Source organism: Maylandia zebra, linkage group LG20 (genome assembly GCF_041146795.1).
Source record: "Maylandia zebra isolate NMK-2024a linkage group LG20, Mzebra_GT3a, whole genome shotgun sequence".
NCBI lineage: Eukaryota > Metazoa > Chordata > Actinopteri > Cichliformes > Cichlidae > Maylandia > Maylandia zebra.
Window position 1 is genome coordinate 12742041 of NC_135186.1, and position 16253 is coordinate 12758293.

The 16253-nt window shown below is 41.4% G+C and overlaps 1 protein-coding gene across 3 annotated transcripts in view; it reads left to right on the forward strand.

Annotated features, from left to right (window-relative positions):
- The first annotated feature begins 3758 nt into the window (after positions 1 to 3758).
- The window catches only part of LOC101472406 (plexin-A1), a 314386-nt gene continuing 301891 nt past the window's right edge, over positions 3759 to 16253 (forward strand). For 2 of the 3 annotated variants that reach the window (XM_004570017.4, XM_004570018.4), the window contains exon 1: positions 3759 to 3956. The gene's annotated coding sequence lies outside the window, so the exon portion shown is untranslated. Of the gene's footprint in view, positions 3957 to 4256; positions 4324 to 16253 lie in introns of those variants that run through there. The other variant, XM_076877989.1, reaches the window with a different exon arrangement.

The following is a 16253-nucleotide window of genomic DNA, read 5'->3' on the forward strand; positions in this document are numbered from 1 at the left end:
TGTCATGGATTTCCAAATTAATAGTGGTCTGCTTGTCTGTGATATAACTGACCACTTACCAGTTTTTACTTTGTGTGACTGTGATTTAAAAAAAATAGATACCAAGATCATGATAGCAAAGCGAACAATAAATGAAGAAGCAATTCATGCCTTCAATTTCGATTTAGCACAACAAGATTGGAGTTCGGTGTATGAAGAGTCAGATGTGGACAAGGCTTATGATAATTTTCTAGATATTTTTACTATGTGGTACAATAAACATTGTCCTGTAAACGAACACATGACAAAGAAAAAAAAGATAAAAAGTCCTTGGCTCACAAAAGGAATTATTAATGCTTGCAAAAAGAAAAACAATCTGTATAAACAGTTTATCAAAGTAAAAACAAAAGAAGTGGAACAAAGATATAAAGCATATAGAAATAAATTGACTGATATTATAAGAACGAGCAAACAACTTTATTATAGAAGAAGATTATATGAAAATAAAAACAATATAAAAGGAACTTGGGATGTGTTAAACAACTTAATTAAACAAGGATCTTCTGGAACATCATATCCTGAATATTTTACTGATGCAAATGGTGAAAATCACAACATGAGTAATATTGTCGATGGGTTCAATAAATTCTTCATAAATGTTGGCCCTGAACTAGCAGCGGACATCCCGTGTCATAAAAATGAAAATATCAGTAATATAAAATCAAATCCCTTTTCACTGTTCCTCTCAGCTACAAATGAGCAAGAAGTAATAAATATCACATTAAAATGTAAAAGTAAGTCTTCAATGGATTATCATGACATAAATATGTCTGTAGTTAAACAGGTTATTCTGAATATTGCTAGTCCCTTAACATATATCTGTAATTTATCATTTCAGTCCGGTTGTTTTCCAAAAAAAATGAAAATTGCGAAAGTAATACCACTATATAAAAGTAATGACAAACACAGTTTTACCAATTATAGGCCTATTTCTCTACTGCCTCAATTCTCAAAAATTCTAGAAAAACTTTTTAATTCAAGATTAGAAAAATTCCTTGAAAAACATCAAATAATAAATGTTGGTCAGTATGGTTTCAGAACGCAAAGAACCACTTCAATGGCGATAATTGAGGCAGTAGAAGAAATTACTGATACACTGGATAAAAATAAATATGCAGTTGGTATTTTTGTTGACCTCAAAAAGGCCTTCGACACAATCAATCACTCAATTTTACTGGATAAATTGGAAAGATATGGTATTCGAGGGAAAGCTGGTAACTGGTTAAAAAGTTACCTAACAGGTCGGGAACAATATGTTAGCATAGGGCATTACCATTCAGAGAAACTTGGTATTACATGTGGTGTTCCCCAAGGGTCAGTGTTGGGACCAAAACTTTTCAATGTATACATAAATGATATTTTTGATGTTTCTCAAGTACTTAAACTCATACTGTTCGCAGATGACACCAACATATTTTTCAGTAGCGATGATTATACTGATCTTGTAATGACTGTAAACAGGGAGCTAAAATTAATAAAAAAATGGATGGACATAAATAAATTATCATTAAATATAAATAAAACTAAAGCAATGTTTTTTGGTAATTTAAAATATAATATAGAATTACCAATTATCATTGAAGGTGTACCAATTGATAATGTGAGTGAAAACAAATTTTTGGGAGTTATAATTGATAACAAAATTTCATGGAAACCCCACGTCAGACACATAAAAACCAAAATTTCCAGAAGCCTCGCAGTTTTGAACAAAGTGAAACAATTCCTTGATAAAGATGCACTTCGTACTCTGTACTGTACCCTGGTTCTTCCATATCTTACATATTGTGTGGAAGTGTGGGGAAATACATATAAAAATACAACTAATCCATTAGTCACAGTACAGAAACGAGCACTGCGTATTATTCACAAGGCTGGTTATCTAGATCATACTCACAAATTCTTTCTTCAGGCAAAGTTACTTAAATTCCAGGATCTGGTTAATTACAATACATCCATAATTTTGTATAAAGCTTTTACTAAACTTTTACCGGCAAATTTACAAACTAGATTTGAAATTCGAGAAAAGGTTTATAATGTGAGAGGCTTTGGAGAATTCAAATTACCCAGAACTCGAACAACCCGTAAAGGCTTTTGTGTGTCTGTATGTGGTGTGAAAATCTGGAACAGTCTGAGTTTACAATTGAAACAATGCAAAAATATTCATAGATTTAAATTTCTCTACAAACAGTTGGTCTGGTCACAGTATACTCAATGATGGGTTTTAGTGTGCTCTGTAATGTCTGTCCTCTTACCACTGCTGGTATGGATTCCAAAATAAAAAATAAAAAATAAAGTGTGCGTATGTATGTACATATATGTACTTGTGTGTGTAGATATATATGTATGTATATGTATGTGTGTCTGTTACTTGTAGTTATTACTGCCTGTTACCTGTGGTAATGCAATTTATAATTTATATATTCTGTATTCAGTTATGAAGGCTCTAATTGTTGGTTGCGAGCTGCCGCTTAGATGCTTGTATCTGCCCGGGGCTGTTGATGGGTCTGTATGCAATGATGGGCGTAGCTGCGGGAAGTTTATTGTTTTTTTTGTTGATGAGTGAGTATAGGGGTGGGATTTAATAAGTTTTCTTCGTCCCACTCCTTTTTCAGGCAAGTTTTGTTTTTTGTTTTGTGTATTTTATGTTCAATATAGGTATTTGTTGTGCCTGAAAATGAATAAATAAATGAATGAATGAATGAATGAAGACAACCCAAAGACTTTGATTTGTGACTGTCAGTTAGAAAAGAAATACATGTCTTTCCATGCAAATGGTCACCTGGCAACAACTGTCATCATTTGAGAGAGCTTAATCGGTGGTGGTGGAGGGGTGGGGATAATGATGGTGTCCCATATGTATCATTTGCGAAAGCCTGATGATCATCGTCTGAGATATTACAAACAACGACGCGCATAATTAAAGCTGTGTCTGTGGAGACTCACCTTCAGGTAGCCAATTAGTTTTATATTGTTTGTTTTGTATTACTATTTAATTTGAGTATTAAAGTATTCAGGCAATTTGTGATTTGAAAAGGAGAAAAAATATTATTATATTATTATATTATATTTATATTGCTGTTTGAAGATCTGCTTTAAATCAGCCACAGCAGCCAGGGGTCTTTGAAGTAACATACAAGGCCGACACTGCCGATAGAGATGATTTGTCAAGTTTCAGGGGAGCTGACCTTCAGCATTGAACGGCATCGATTAGACAGAAGCAAGTGTGCACGCGCGCACACGCACGAGCGCCCAGCACGCCGAGCTTCCGATATGCATTCATGAGCGCTCGACTACAGCGCATGCACTCATGAATACATACCAAATCTCCCACACAAGGGTGCACACGCATCACATGGGGCAGTGAGATATAAAAACAGAGCAGTGCTGCTCTGCATGAGGCCAAGATGAGCAGAGCAATCAATCAAAGTGTGCGTGAGGGTCCCTCAAAAAAAAAAATATATTTTTAAAAAAGTATATCCTTTGATTACTGCTGTTCAGCCAGTGCAAAATGAGATTAAGAACACAAGGGTCCAATGCTGCCACCTACACACACCATGGAGTAGTGCGCCTGGACACCCGCTGTAACGCATTTGCGCCGCCAGGTGACGCACTCCTGTCACTGACTCTCTCCCTCCCTCTCCCTCTCTCGGTCTCTCTCTCTCCTCTTTGGGATGCCGGAGTCTGACTGCAGCTCTCCTCTCATTCATGTTGAGCGCTGCTCTCGTGTGCGCACGGAACTGCAGAGCTGAGCTTTTGGAACCGTTGCTGCAGCTGCTGCTGCTGTTGCTGTGTGACCAGTCCCGGCGGGAATGGAAACATCTTCTGCTGCAACATCCTAAATCTATATTTACATTTTTTTTTTAAAAAGAAAGAAAAAGAAATGCCATGCAGCACGAATGCAGAGGACGGTTTGATCAGTAAGTACAGCCAAACTTTTCGTGGTTGATTGTCATCTCTCAACTCGTCTCGGAACCTTTTCTCCCTCTCTCTCTCTTTTTTGTCTTCTCCTACATCCGAAATGTTGGTGACATTTCTTCTCCCTCTCCGACCCTTCCTCTCCTTGTCGCCCTTCGTACATCTCTTGCCGATGCCTCTCTCCCAACTTACACTCTAACCAGAGCACACATGGACCACTCAGTGCTGCGGGGGGTGATCGGGGTTTGTGTTTCTGTCATTTTTGCGCTTTGGAGGGGAAGCAGCCAAACGCACGCTGAGGTTGCACATGGACTATCTGAAGGTCTTTTCTTTTTCCTGCTTTTGGAGGAATTGCTCAATTTGTTGAAGGTGAAAGATTGCATTACTTCACTGGCGAGGAGCTGCTGCGGATTTTTCTTTCTTTCTTGGATGCAAAGTGGCAGCATGAATGAGGCAGTTATAGTGCAAAGATGCGCGGCGGTGTTTTATGTCCAGCATGTCACAGCTTTTAATGTTGCTGTGGTGCGTAGTGAGGACGGCAGGAGTCTGACAGGAACGCTGTCGCAATGTAATAGTGGTGCCGTTTAGAAGAGCGATCAGTCACCGAAACCTCTGCTGAGTACAACCGGCTCACCAGAAAATTATACCGGACTTTTTAAAGATATTTTTTTTATTTTGTGGCCTGTTGTGATTTATCATGACGGTTGTTTGCTGAAAACTTGTGATGTCGCTCAAGACACGAAATCAACTTGGAAACACGCGGAGAGTGCGCGTGCACGCTTGCATGCATGCAAGGTCTCATATGTTTGGTTGTTGTGTATGCGCCTAGACGCAAAATGTAAATGTTTGACCTATGAATCCGAGAGCTCGTGGGTGTTGTTTGCTTCCACGGCTGTGTGTGTTTGTGAGATATGAGTGGACTTGCAGATTTTGTGTTCCTGTGTGTTTGTCCCATACCCTCCCACATATAAAAATATATATCCAGGCGGGCACACACGCACGCCCATAGCGTCATCATTTTTGGAGGCACGTCAAACGTGCTCTGACAGTTTTGTGTCACCTTATGAATTTTTGACTTGAAATGCGTAGGTGAGGCAGACAGGCTGATTTTGAGAGACTTACGGGCATCAAGCCACCAGTTTGCCTGCCAAGCACACAGAAAACGGAGGGGGGGGGATATATCTCTTTAGTGTGTGTGTGTGTGTGTGTGTGTGTGTGTGTGTGTGTGTGTGTGTGTGTGTGTGTGTGTGTGTGTGTGTGAGAGAGAGAGAGAGATGTGAGCCTTCTCTGCATATTCCATCCTCATCTCCCTCCCTCTCTCTCTACTTTTCTCTCTCAAGGGTAAACTTGTGAGCATGAGTGTGTGTTTGTGTGTGATGATGTGGGTGCTATGTGGAGAGATGCAAAGAGATGAAGGGAAATAGAAAGAGAGAGAGACCCCCTTTCTTAAGTGTGTGTCTGTGTGTCATGTTGCGCCTGTGCTGGGACCCGTCGATAAAGCAGGAAACCCTGAGCATCACTTCCACTCCGGGGCCGAGGCGTGACATCCAATGTGACTAAGTGACTGGGGAAAATATTAGTTCCTGGTTGCACCCAGAGAAACGCAGTGGGGTTTTTGTTGTTCTTGTGCTTTTTTTTTTTTCAAAGTTTTTTAGGCCAAAATGAGTCACAATCAGACTCCGGCGACAGCGGTGCTGGATGTGCTTTGAGGTGCTTGCAACCTAATTACCTAGTTTATTCTTGGAGTCTTTTATTATTAAATTGTTCATAGAGGGTATGATATTCTCTCCCCCTGCTCATTATGCATCCTGTTCTACCTACAATAGACGTTCTGTGGGTAAGCAGTGTTGTAGTCGCATCGAATTGGACTTCTAGGATTTCTCATGTGGCTTTTTAAAAACAACTCCATACTCTGTTGGATTAAAAAAAAACTTGTCAAAAGTTAGGGCGACATTTAATTAACACTTTCTTTGTGGGTGTTGTGTCACACGTGCCTGTAAGCAGGTACTTTTCTGGCATTTTAACCTCTTTTATTTAACCCTAAAACTGTAATATACTAAAGCTTTGGACTCATTTTTGAAATTGCAGTATCCCTTTGAGGTTAATTAACTGAAATTAATCAAAGTAATTAAGTAATTACCGCATAGTACTTTTTAATAAGGGGTATTTCGATGAGCAGCCTCATTTTGGGTTGGTGGATGCGACTTAATTATGTAAGCCTCTGCTTTTTTTGGCGCTTCCTTGACATTGAATCACTATAAGCATCTTAGACGCCTGCCTGTAGTTCGGAGATGGTTTTGTTTGGGTGAAAGCAGCAGCCACCGCAGGGAATCTGTGTGTGTAGGAGGGTCAGGTAGTGGTGGTGTGGCAGAAGGGCTGCTGGAGCCCTGTCTTTACTCTCAACCCTCAGATCCCGGCTGAGATGAGAGCCGCAGACAATCGACAGTGCACCCTGCGGTCCGTACCTCGAGTGCTTTTAACAAATAAGGCCAGGAGGAGAGGGGGGCGAGCAGAACTGCAATAAAGCAGACTGATAAAGCAGTCTGAACTCAGTCGGTGTGAGAAACACTCACAGGAAGGGTGGGCTATGGTAACGTGTCCGTATGATGCAATGAAAATGACATTTAGCCGACGGTTTGTTTTTTATTTTATTCCTGTCGCCTTTAGAGATCTCCATTTAAATACTGTATGTGCAGCTCCGGTGGGAGCCGAATTGCCGACCCAGCGGTGTTAGAGCTGCGCGCTCTCTCCTGTTGAGCTGCTGATGACTAGACTGCCAAGAAAAGTGATATTGTGTGTCAGAATACCAGTCTGAATGCAACAAACAACACATTTTTTTCCTTCCACTGCTTGAAAGGCAGTTTGTCTCCCTAGTTTAGCTTATGCATGTGGCTCGGATAACTCAGTGACAGACTAGAGCGCCAAATACGGTTTATCAGAGCAACATTCCCACCAGGTCACATACTTGATTACAACCAAAAGCAGTCAGCCGACGATGGGATTTTCCCTCCGCTTGCTGCCTATACTTAGCTGTCAGTCGTTCCAATAAGGAGATCTGTTTTTAAAATCAAATCAAATCAAAAGTGATTTGATTTGATTTAAAATAATAACTTTACTGTTTTGTTATATGTGAGCCCAGATAACCAAGTGTAGGACACCTTCAGAGTGGTGGAGTTCAGTGGTTCCACTGAAAACCTCTCGATCAGATCAGAGCAGCGTGGCTGTGCGAAGAACGGGTCGTGGTTGCCCATCTGTCAGTCACTGTTTCAAAGAAAGAGGATTGAATGATCTAAGAATGAGAGGAACATTAAAAAAAGGAGCTTTCATCGTTTATGTTTAGCCACAGCTTTATGATTAGTGCTCATTAATATGAAGCATTTAGTAAGAATTTAAGAATGTATTTTTCCTTTTTTTAACGATCAGCCACTGACAAAGTGTTTACAGCACCCAATTTTAGGCTGAACAACAACAACAAAAAAATCAGACCTGGGAAGGATGCAAGAAGAAACGATTGGAGCAAAAGAGAGAGAGATGGAGAGAAGCGATGGGGCTTTTAAGTTCCCCGCATCTTTTTGATGCAGCCTCTGCGCTGAAAGGCCATGGCAGATCAAACGGGGCAGGCAGATTGAAGTAGTTCCTCTTGTAAGGGGGAAGAGACGCTCCGACGCCGTGCAGATGCGACAGGTAACCGCGAGACGGAGGTGGGAGCCATTTTCGCACGCTGCGTAATTGGAAGCGCTCGCTTCCCCAGTTGAAAATAAGACTTGCAAAGGAGCTTTTTGATTATCGTTAGCATCGGCGTTTGGAATTTTCACGCGAGACGAGCGGCAAGTGGGTGGGCGGGTGGACGGGGGGGGGGGGTATTTCCTATCCGGGTGAGCGGGAGGATAATTCTGCCGCTGTTTTGTCAGCAATTAAAAGAATTTCAGCATCCCAATTTCTTGTGCTGCTGCTGCTCCAGACCACGCAGCTTGTATTTGTTGTCCCAAATGGCCAATTTCTGCCTTATGTTCCGTGCTGTCTGAACAGTTGAGGCAGCAAAATAATCTCTCTCTCTCTCTGTGTGTGTGTGTGTGTGTGTCTTTGTGAGCGTGTGCACGACCCCTATCTCCATGTGCAGCCAAACAAAATCCCTGAACTTCCTGTTCTTATGCAGCATCAATCCAATCAGCATATCCCCATGTTTCCCATACTCGGAAAAGTGTGTCTGGGAAATACACACACACGCACACTTGAATATCCTCCCTTAACCCTCCTTTCTCTCCTTGTATATATTTAGTGCTGGGCCAAGGTCAAAGTTGGAGTGCTTCATTCTTGCTTTTTCCGTACATGGCTTTCAGATGCAGATCTGTCTTCTGTTATCTGTAATCCTGGTTAGACTTTCCCTGGGCTGTGGGGACGTGTGGGAGGAAGGTACAGCAGGGAAATGATAAAAAGGAGCAGAGGAAAAAAAGGATGACAGAAGGAAGGATAAGGCGGTTACAAATCTGTGACTTTTTGGGCATTGCACCTTGAATATTTAATTTTAACAGACATCAGTATGAGGACTTGATGCGCTATAAAAGGTTCCACTGTGATTAAAAAAAGAAGAGAGAGACTAGATGGAAGGGGTTTCCGAGTGATAGGTTTGTCTTATTCATCTGAAATCAACCCCCCCCTCCCCCCCGCCAGCAATAGGTGAGCTTTAGTGATAAAGTACTCCTTTTCTTTGCCAGAGTGGGAGGAAACTGTACTATATGAAAGTCGAAACTCACAATCCACACAGCGTGACATAAAATAAATATCCAAAAAACAGATACAACACCTTTCTCTACATGGAGCTCTTGCTCGGTGTTTATGAAGCAGTTAAAATTTTGCTCTTGAGCTTTATCGCGTCCTTTGGAGAGAGAAGAGAACGTAGGTGACATCAGAGAGAATCAGTAACAGCGGGCAGGGACCGATTTCGTTTTTTAAGTTGCTATAGTGGCACCATGAAAGTGTTTGTTGAAAAAGGAGAGAAAAAAAAGCTCACAAGGATGGGCTTTAGGGGGGCTCGCTGATGTGTGCAGAGGTGAGCGGATAGGTGAAAACGGTAATTTACAGTGTGCTCGGCTAGTGCTCGGTGAAGGGGTGTGGGGAGGGGGGAGTAAGCGGGTATAAGAGGCCGGAGAAATTAGAATGTTGTTGAGGTGAGGAGGTCGGATGCAAAGGTAACGGCGGGTGTTACACTTCTCTCTGTCTTGCTTTCAGACAATTTTCAGGTAAAGCACTTCACAGTTGCAGAGAGGAAATTGAAAACAATAAAGTGGGTTTCAAGCAGAGCACCGGGAAATGAGGAAGTAGCCACAAGGCCCCGAAGAATCTTTCAAATTAGGCAAGTTGTTTTTGTTCCTTCATATATCATGCTGTCTGAAGATGAACAAGTATGTCTGGCAGCTTTTCAACTCGGTATGTAATCTAATGGAGCGAACTCTCAAAACACACTGAATCATAGCTGGTGGCACACTCTCTTCTGCCCCCCTTAAAAAAAAAAAATATATATATACACACACACACACACACACACACACACACACACACACTAAAGAGATATATATTGTGTGTGTGTGTGTGTGTGTATATATATATATATCAGGGAAAGAAGAAGAGTAATTGCAGAGGGGGGAACAACAGAGCATCAGCAGAGTAGAGTCTTGGAGAAAAAAAAACGCAGATGAGTTTTAAAGAAAGTGAGAAAAAAATTGAATAAGAAACCGGAGGGCAGTGAGGCAAAGACAGAGTGACTGCATTCCTGACAGCGTGTCTCAAATTCTGAGACTCTAAGAAGAAGGAGGAGGAGGGGATGGATAGAAAGTCACTGAGGTTGAAATCATGCAGCCCTAATTCAGGTTTTCCTTGAAGTGATTAGGAATTCAAAGGCATCAGGAGAGAAGGGAAACGTCACAAAGAAAGAGCTGAGAGAAGACACAGCAACGAGGGGCCAATTCCAGTGTGGCCCCTTTGCACTTTAACTGTGAAGGGTCTGCCACATTTAAGTGCTGTTCCAAGCTAAACAGCCTCTAGTGGCAGTGGGTTAGAAGGCCTTCAGGCTTATGGACCGCAATCTATCAAGTGCAACACCTTATTTTGTGTCTGATATGAAATTTCATTTGATTTCAAGATTCAAGGTTTAATCAATTTTTGTTCATGATCAGGAATTTTATTGCCCAAATAAAACTGAATGGTACAGTCCGTCTTTTTTTGAGTTTATATATTAGAAGAAAGTTGTTGAGGGTTTTTCTGTAATATTGTAGGGTCTTCAAATATCATATATGTTGTCAGTTGGCGTTATATAACGTCAACTAAATTGAATTGAAGTAAAAAAGTATATTGAACTCATAAATATACACAGGCTAGTGTGTAATTTCACCTCCAAAACAAATGAATACATCCACTCAAGGCTTTAACACACAAACATTTCCCCAAGCATGTTATTTATTATCCATATTGTTGCAATTACTTAATGTCAGCAGATTAGACATGAAGCCCTCTAAGCAACGAAGCTGGTTAGAAGCTAACATTATGCTAGCTAATGTTAGCTTTGAGTTAAAAAGTAATACTTTCCCTGTGACGAACAGTTTGATAAAATTCTCACATTTTGTGAGAGTTTATTCGCTAATTGTCTGAGTTCAACGACGTTAGAGCCACTCCACATTTCAAAGAAAGTTTCATTAACGCTAGCTAACAGAGGCTAACAGCAGCGCTTACCAACAGAACAGTTCAGGATACAATAACTCACTCAAGTATCACTGTTACTGGACAGAAGTGAGTTTCACTGACTGATCAACTCATATTGGACTCCTTTCACAAAGTTTTACGGCTTCTTCCAGAGTAAATAAACATGTACATGGAAATGATATTAGGCTTCCATCTGTATCTAAGCTTTTAAGATTCAAGTGTGACATCATACAGAGTTACACTCTTCCAGGATTGGGAGCATGCAGCCCAAAGGTTGGAACAGGTCCAGAGTGACATGGGTGACTCATTTGAGAAATCACGTTTTTCCGTCTCTGGCGATTTGGATCACAAGACTTATTGTCGTAAGTCAGTATCCGTCTGCTGATCACTTTCTTGTGATGGCCTCATGCTTCTTTACTCGAGTGCAGCTTCAGAAGATTTTAAGTTAGAACACAACATTTAGAAATTTCTCTACTTAACCAACAAACAGACTACAGGGAGTGCAGAATTATTAGGCAAATGAGTATTTTGTCCACATCATCCTCTTCATGCATGTTGTCTTACTCCAAGCTGTATAGGCTCGAAAGCCTACTACCAATTAAGCATATTAGGTGATGTGCATCTCTGTAATGAGAAGGGGTGTGGTCTAATGACATCAACACCCCATATCAGGTGTGCATAATTATTAGGCAACTTCCTTTCCTTTGGCAAAATGGGTCAAAAGAAGGACTTGACAGGCTCAGAAAAGTCAAAAATAGTGAGATATCTTGCAGAGGGATGCAGCAGTCTCAAGATTGCAAAGCTTCTGACGCGTGATCGTCGAACAATCAAGCGTTTCATTCAAAATAGTCAACAGGGTCGCAAGGAGCGTGTGGAAAAACCAAGGCGCAAAATAACTGCCCATGAACTGAGAAAAGTCAAGCGTGCAGCTGCCAAGATGCCACTTGCCACCAGTTTGGCCATATTTCAGAGCTGCAACATCACTGGAGTGCCCAAAAGCACAAGGTGTGCAATACTCAGAGACATGGCCAAGGTAAGAAAGGCTGAAAGACGACCACCACTGAACAAGACACACAAGCTGAAACGTCAAGACTGGGCCAAGAAATATCTCAAGACTGGTTTTTCTAAGGTTTTATGGACTGATGAAATGAGAGTGAGTCTTGATGGGCCAGATGGATGGGCCCGTGGCTGGATTGGTAAAGGGCAGAGAGCTCCAGTCCGACTCAGACGCCAGCAATGTGGAGGTGGAGTACTGGTTTGGGCTGGTATCATCAAAGATGAGCTTGTGGGGCCTTTTCGGGTTGAGGATGGAGTCAAGCTCAACTCCCAGTCCTACTGCCAGTTTCTGGAAGACCCCTTCTTCAAGCAGTGGTACAGGAAGAAGTCTGCATCCTTCAAGAAAAACATGATTTTCATGCAGGACAATGCTCCATCACACGCGTCCAAGTACTCCACAGCGTGGCTGGCAAGAAAGGGTATAAAAGAAGAAAAACTAATGACATGGCCTCCTTGTTCACCTGATCTGAACCCCATTGAGAACCTGTGGTCCATCATCAAATGTGAGATTTACAAGGAGGGAAAACAGTACACCTCTCTGAACAGTGTCTGGGAGGCTGTGGTTGCTGCTGCACGCAACGTTGATGGTGAACAGATCAAAACACTGACAGAATCCATGGATGGCAGGCTTTTGAGTGTCCTTGCAAAGAAAGGTGGCTATATTGGTTGCTGATTTGTTTTTGTTTTGTTTTTGAATGTCAGAAATGTATATTTGTGAATGTGGAGATGTTATATTGGTTTCACTGGTAAAAATAAATAATTGAAATGGGTATATATTTGTTTTTTGTTAAGTTGCCTAATAATTATGCACAGTAATAGTCACCTGCACACACAGATATCCCCCTAAAATAGCTAAAACTAAAAACAAACTACAAACTACTTCCAAAAACATTCAGCTTTGATATTAATGAGTTTTTTGGGTTCATTGAGAACATGGTTGTTGTTCAATAATAAAATTATTCCTCAAAAATACAACTTGCCTAATAATTCTGCACTCCCTGTATAATGGGTGCGGAATATGTTCAGCAGCAACTCTCAAAAGCCTCGTTCGGACAAGATCGCTTCCTACAAGAATGCGAGCTAATCAGGGAGTGATGGTACGTTTGTCCGAGCCTACAGCTGGATGTAGTGCTACATGGGATTTGATGAGGAGGTGAAGCTGTGAATGTACAGAGGTGTTTAGAAGTCAGTAATATTTCATCTGAGTTGGTCTTTTTGTGGCATTTGATTTGGACGAGCCTCAAACAACCTGTCAAGCATGAAGAAATAATGACGTTCACATAAAAAAGTGGGGTAGTGGCATGAGTCTTAATTAGTTTTTCCCACACAACTACACTGTATTTGAAGATGGAAGAGCAAACAAAAATAATTCCATATATAGACCTAATTTGTCACTAAATCTGATGGAGGGATAATCGCCCGGCCTCTCCAGTAACTTCCTCATTCCATGAGCAGACTTCAACTCCACCATATTGGAGTTGGATTTGGTTGCATCAGTTGTCCCTTTTCTGCTCTGTAGCCTGTCTTTGTGAGCTCACTCTACTGGCAGCAGGCACTCTACCTGCTGCAGGTTGTAGCTGGAGTGCCTTTACAGCTCTCAGTGAATAACCAAGCAGAAGAGGGACAAACATCGCCAGCTGCTGTTTAAGATGGAGGGATTGGGGTCTGTCAGATTGTAGATCGAGGAACTCCTATAGGGAAACACTTGACGGTAAGGATTGGATGTAGCGAGCTTTCAAAATAAGAGGGAGGATATTGCCCAGCGGTAACTCATTTGTGTTGCTGTGTCAGACAGTTGAAAAAATACAACAAAATACGCTTGGAAGACTGTCAACATACCTGGGCAGCCTGTCCAAGTATAGTCTATGTGTGAAAAACACGGTTATTGTGACTACTCGCTGATGCAGCTACAGTTTGAGGAATATTTTCAGACAGCCACTTTTTCCTGGCAATTTATGGCATTGATTTTGCCAGATGATTTGAAGTGTTAAGTTGTATTTGTATCCTAAACGGTTCCAAAAACAGTGTACGGTAACATCATTTTTATCACAAGTCACGAAGAAAGAAAAGAATAAATAAAGACTGAAAAAGAGTGTTTGAGTGTTTATTACGCAGCCAACAAAACCAATTTAGCAGCTGGAGGAGAACATAAGGTAAACAGACATAGTCATCGAGAGGGATCCTGGCAGCTCCCCCTTGGCTTTGCTGTGAGGAAATGACAGGAATGACAGCAGAAATGCTGAGTCAGCGAGTGCAATGACACTCCCCGAATCATCACACACATGGCTGTTTGTGCACGCTCAGACACACACATCTCATTTTGTTGAGTGCTCGGTCAAACAGAAACCTGAATGCGTGAGGGAGGGGTGGCTGTAATGTCGTGTGAGTGTGTGTGTGATGAGAAACAGGATCAGAGAACCATTTGCAATGCGCGCCGTCATCTGTCTCTCATCTTGAGAAAAGTGTAACTTCCAGGTTCAGCATTTTTCCTCAAGGCCATCCCAGCAAACGTCCTTGTTTCTTTTATGTATCATCTATAGGCTCATATATATCTTGTTGTTCGACTGCTTTTGAATTTGAAATGTTTAATTGACTCTGAGCCCAAGTGGTGCAATGAAATTCAATTGATCTCAGGTTTACTACTGGGCCCGTCAACTCGAGTGGGCATTTATCTGGGCTGAACTCAGAGAGGAAGGAGAAGTACATTAAACACGCCAAAATGTAACCACCTTGGCTTTTGTTGTGATAGATTAACTTCTTCCTTGGTTTGAGAAGTGAACTTTCCCCTCTCGGTTTAAGCCTCTTTGGGTTCTGCCAATCCAACTCGGCTTTCTTTCTTCCATTTGCCTTAAAAGCAATCCTGGCAGCTAGAAATCACCCGGAATTCTGTCGCAAAGACGGATATGGTTTATAAGACACAGAAACAGTGCAGTATTGATAGTAAATGCCTCCTCTCAACCACAAACAAAAAAATAGGAGGTGATACTGCGTGGGTCAAAAAACATCTTGAAATCCATTTAAGGCACCTTGAATTTTCCTGTTTGAAACTGGCGTCTCCGCGGCCATTGAGTATGCTGCTTTTATAGGGTGGTGATGCATGGGAAACCATTTTAAGGTGGTGCAGACGGGCAATTTAGCTTTTAACAGATGCAGGGGGGTGCAAATGGACGGAAATTGGAGAGAAAGTGTTGAGTTCGGTGGAAGCAGCAGTGACACAACCACAGGAGAAGCTTTTGTCTAGCGAGATGAATTTACTCAATAACCTCTGCCTAATGGGGTTGTCTGTTATTTTCTGTTTTTGTGCCTATCTCTATTCCTCTCTCCTTTCTCCACAGCTGAAGTATTGTGCGCTCTTATTTCGTGTGTTATTCTCACCCCCTCTGTCTCTTTATCCTCTGTCTGCGTGGCGCTGTCTTTCTTTTCATTCAGGAGGCTCACATTGCCTTCTAAAAGCCCAGAGAATTCTTAAGTATTAGCTATTATTTCAAGCCTTTTCATGTTTCTCATCACACAGCCGCAGGTGCTTTTGTCCACTTTTCCGTTTATGCAGATCAGAGTTGCTCTTACCGCCAGCTACAATCGAATTTTACTGTGTGAAGGTATATTGGTATCAAAAAGCCCAAACTCATTGTTCATCACATCAGAGAGCCAAGTGTTTTGAAATCAAGGCGCTATATTGTGTTATAGGCTCATTTTGGGGTTGCTGGTAGATAGGAATCTAAAGTCACATCAGACTCGTACACGTCTTGTTTGGATTTCACTTTAAAAAATTTTTTTTTTGCAAATCCTACAGCCTTGTCTCTACATGCTTGTCAAACTTTCTGAGTAGCCTTGACTTTTGTAGCCACACCAGCATCACAGCTCTGGAGATGGTTATGTCAGCCTGCCTGTCTATTACTTATCCACACTGGGCAAAAAAACAGAAATGAATGGACCAAATGGCATTCATTCTTGCTGCATAAATTTTCATAAAAACTTGAGTGATCTCTAAGTTTTCCTCTAGCAACACTGTGAGGTTGTCACTTGCGGTTTTGCTATAAAATTTGGAGCAGACATTCAGATTCCCCTTAAAGATGACTAGTTGGTCCAAAACTGATTACATACAAGCGTCTGACACTCTAAAGCAGTTGACATTGATTTGATGCCTTCTAAACATTAACATGTATGCAGTCTCGCTATTCTTTAAGTTCTCGAGTAACATCTGCACTGTTCTGCAGTGTTATTTGCAGAACAGTGCAGATGTTCTGCAATTAAGACATACTAACAAATCACAACAATAGTTGCCTTGAGGCACTTTATATTGTGAGGTAAAGACTCTACAATAATACTGAGATGACACTCTATGGGCAAGCAATTGGCAACAGTGGGGAGGAAAAACTCCCTTTTAATAGGAAGAAACCTCCAGCAGAGTCAGGCTCAGGGAAGGACAGCCATTGGCTGCGAATGGTTGATTAATGATTAAATGCCGAGTGGTGTTAAACACATAGAGAGTGAAAAGACTTCTGCAGTGTTATGTACAAGTGCAGGTAATGTCTCATTTTTTCATT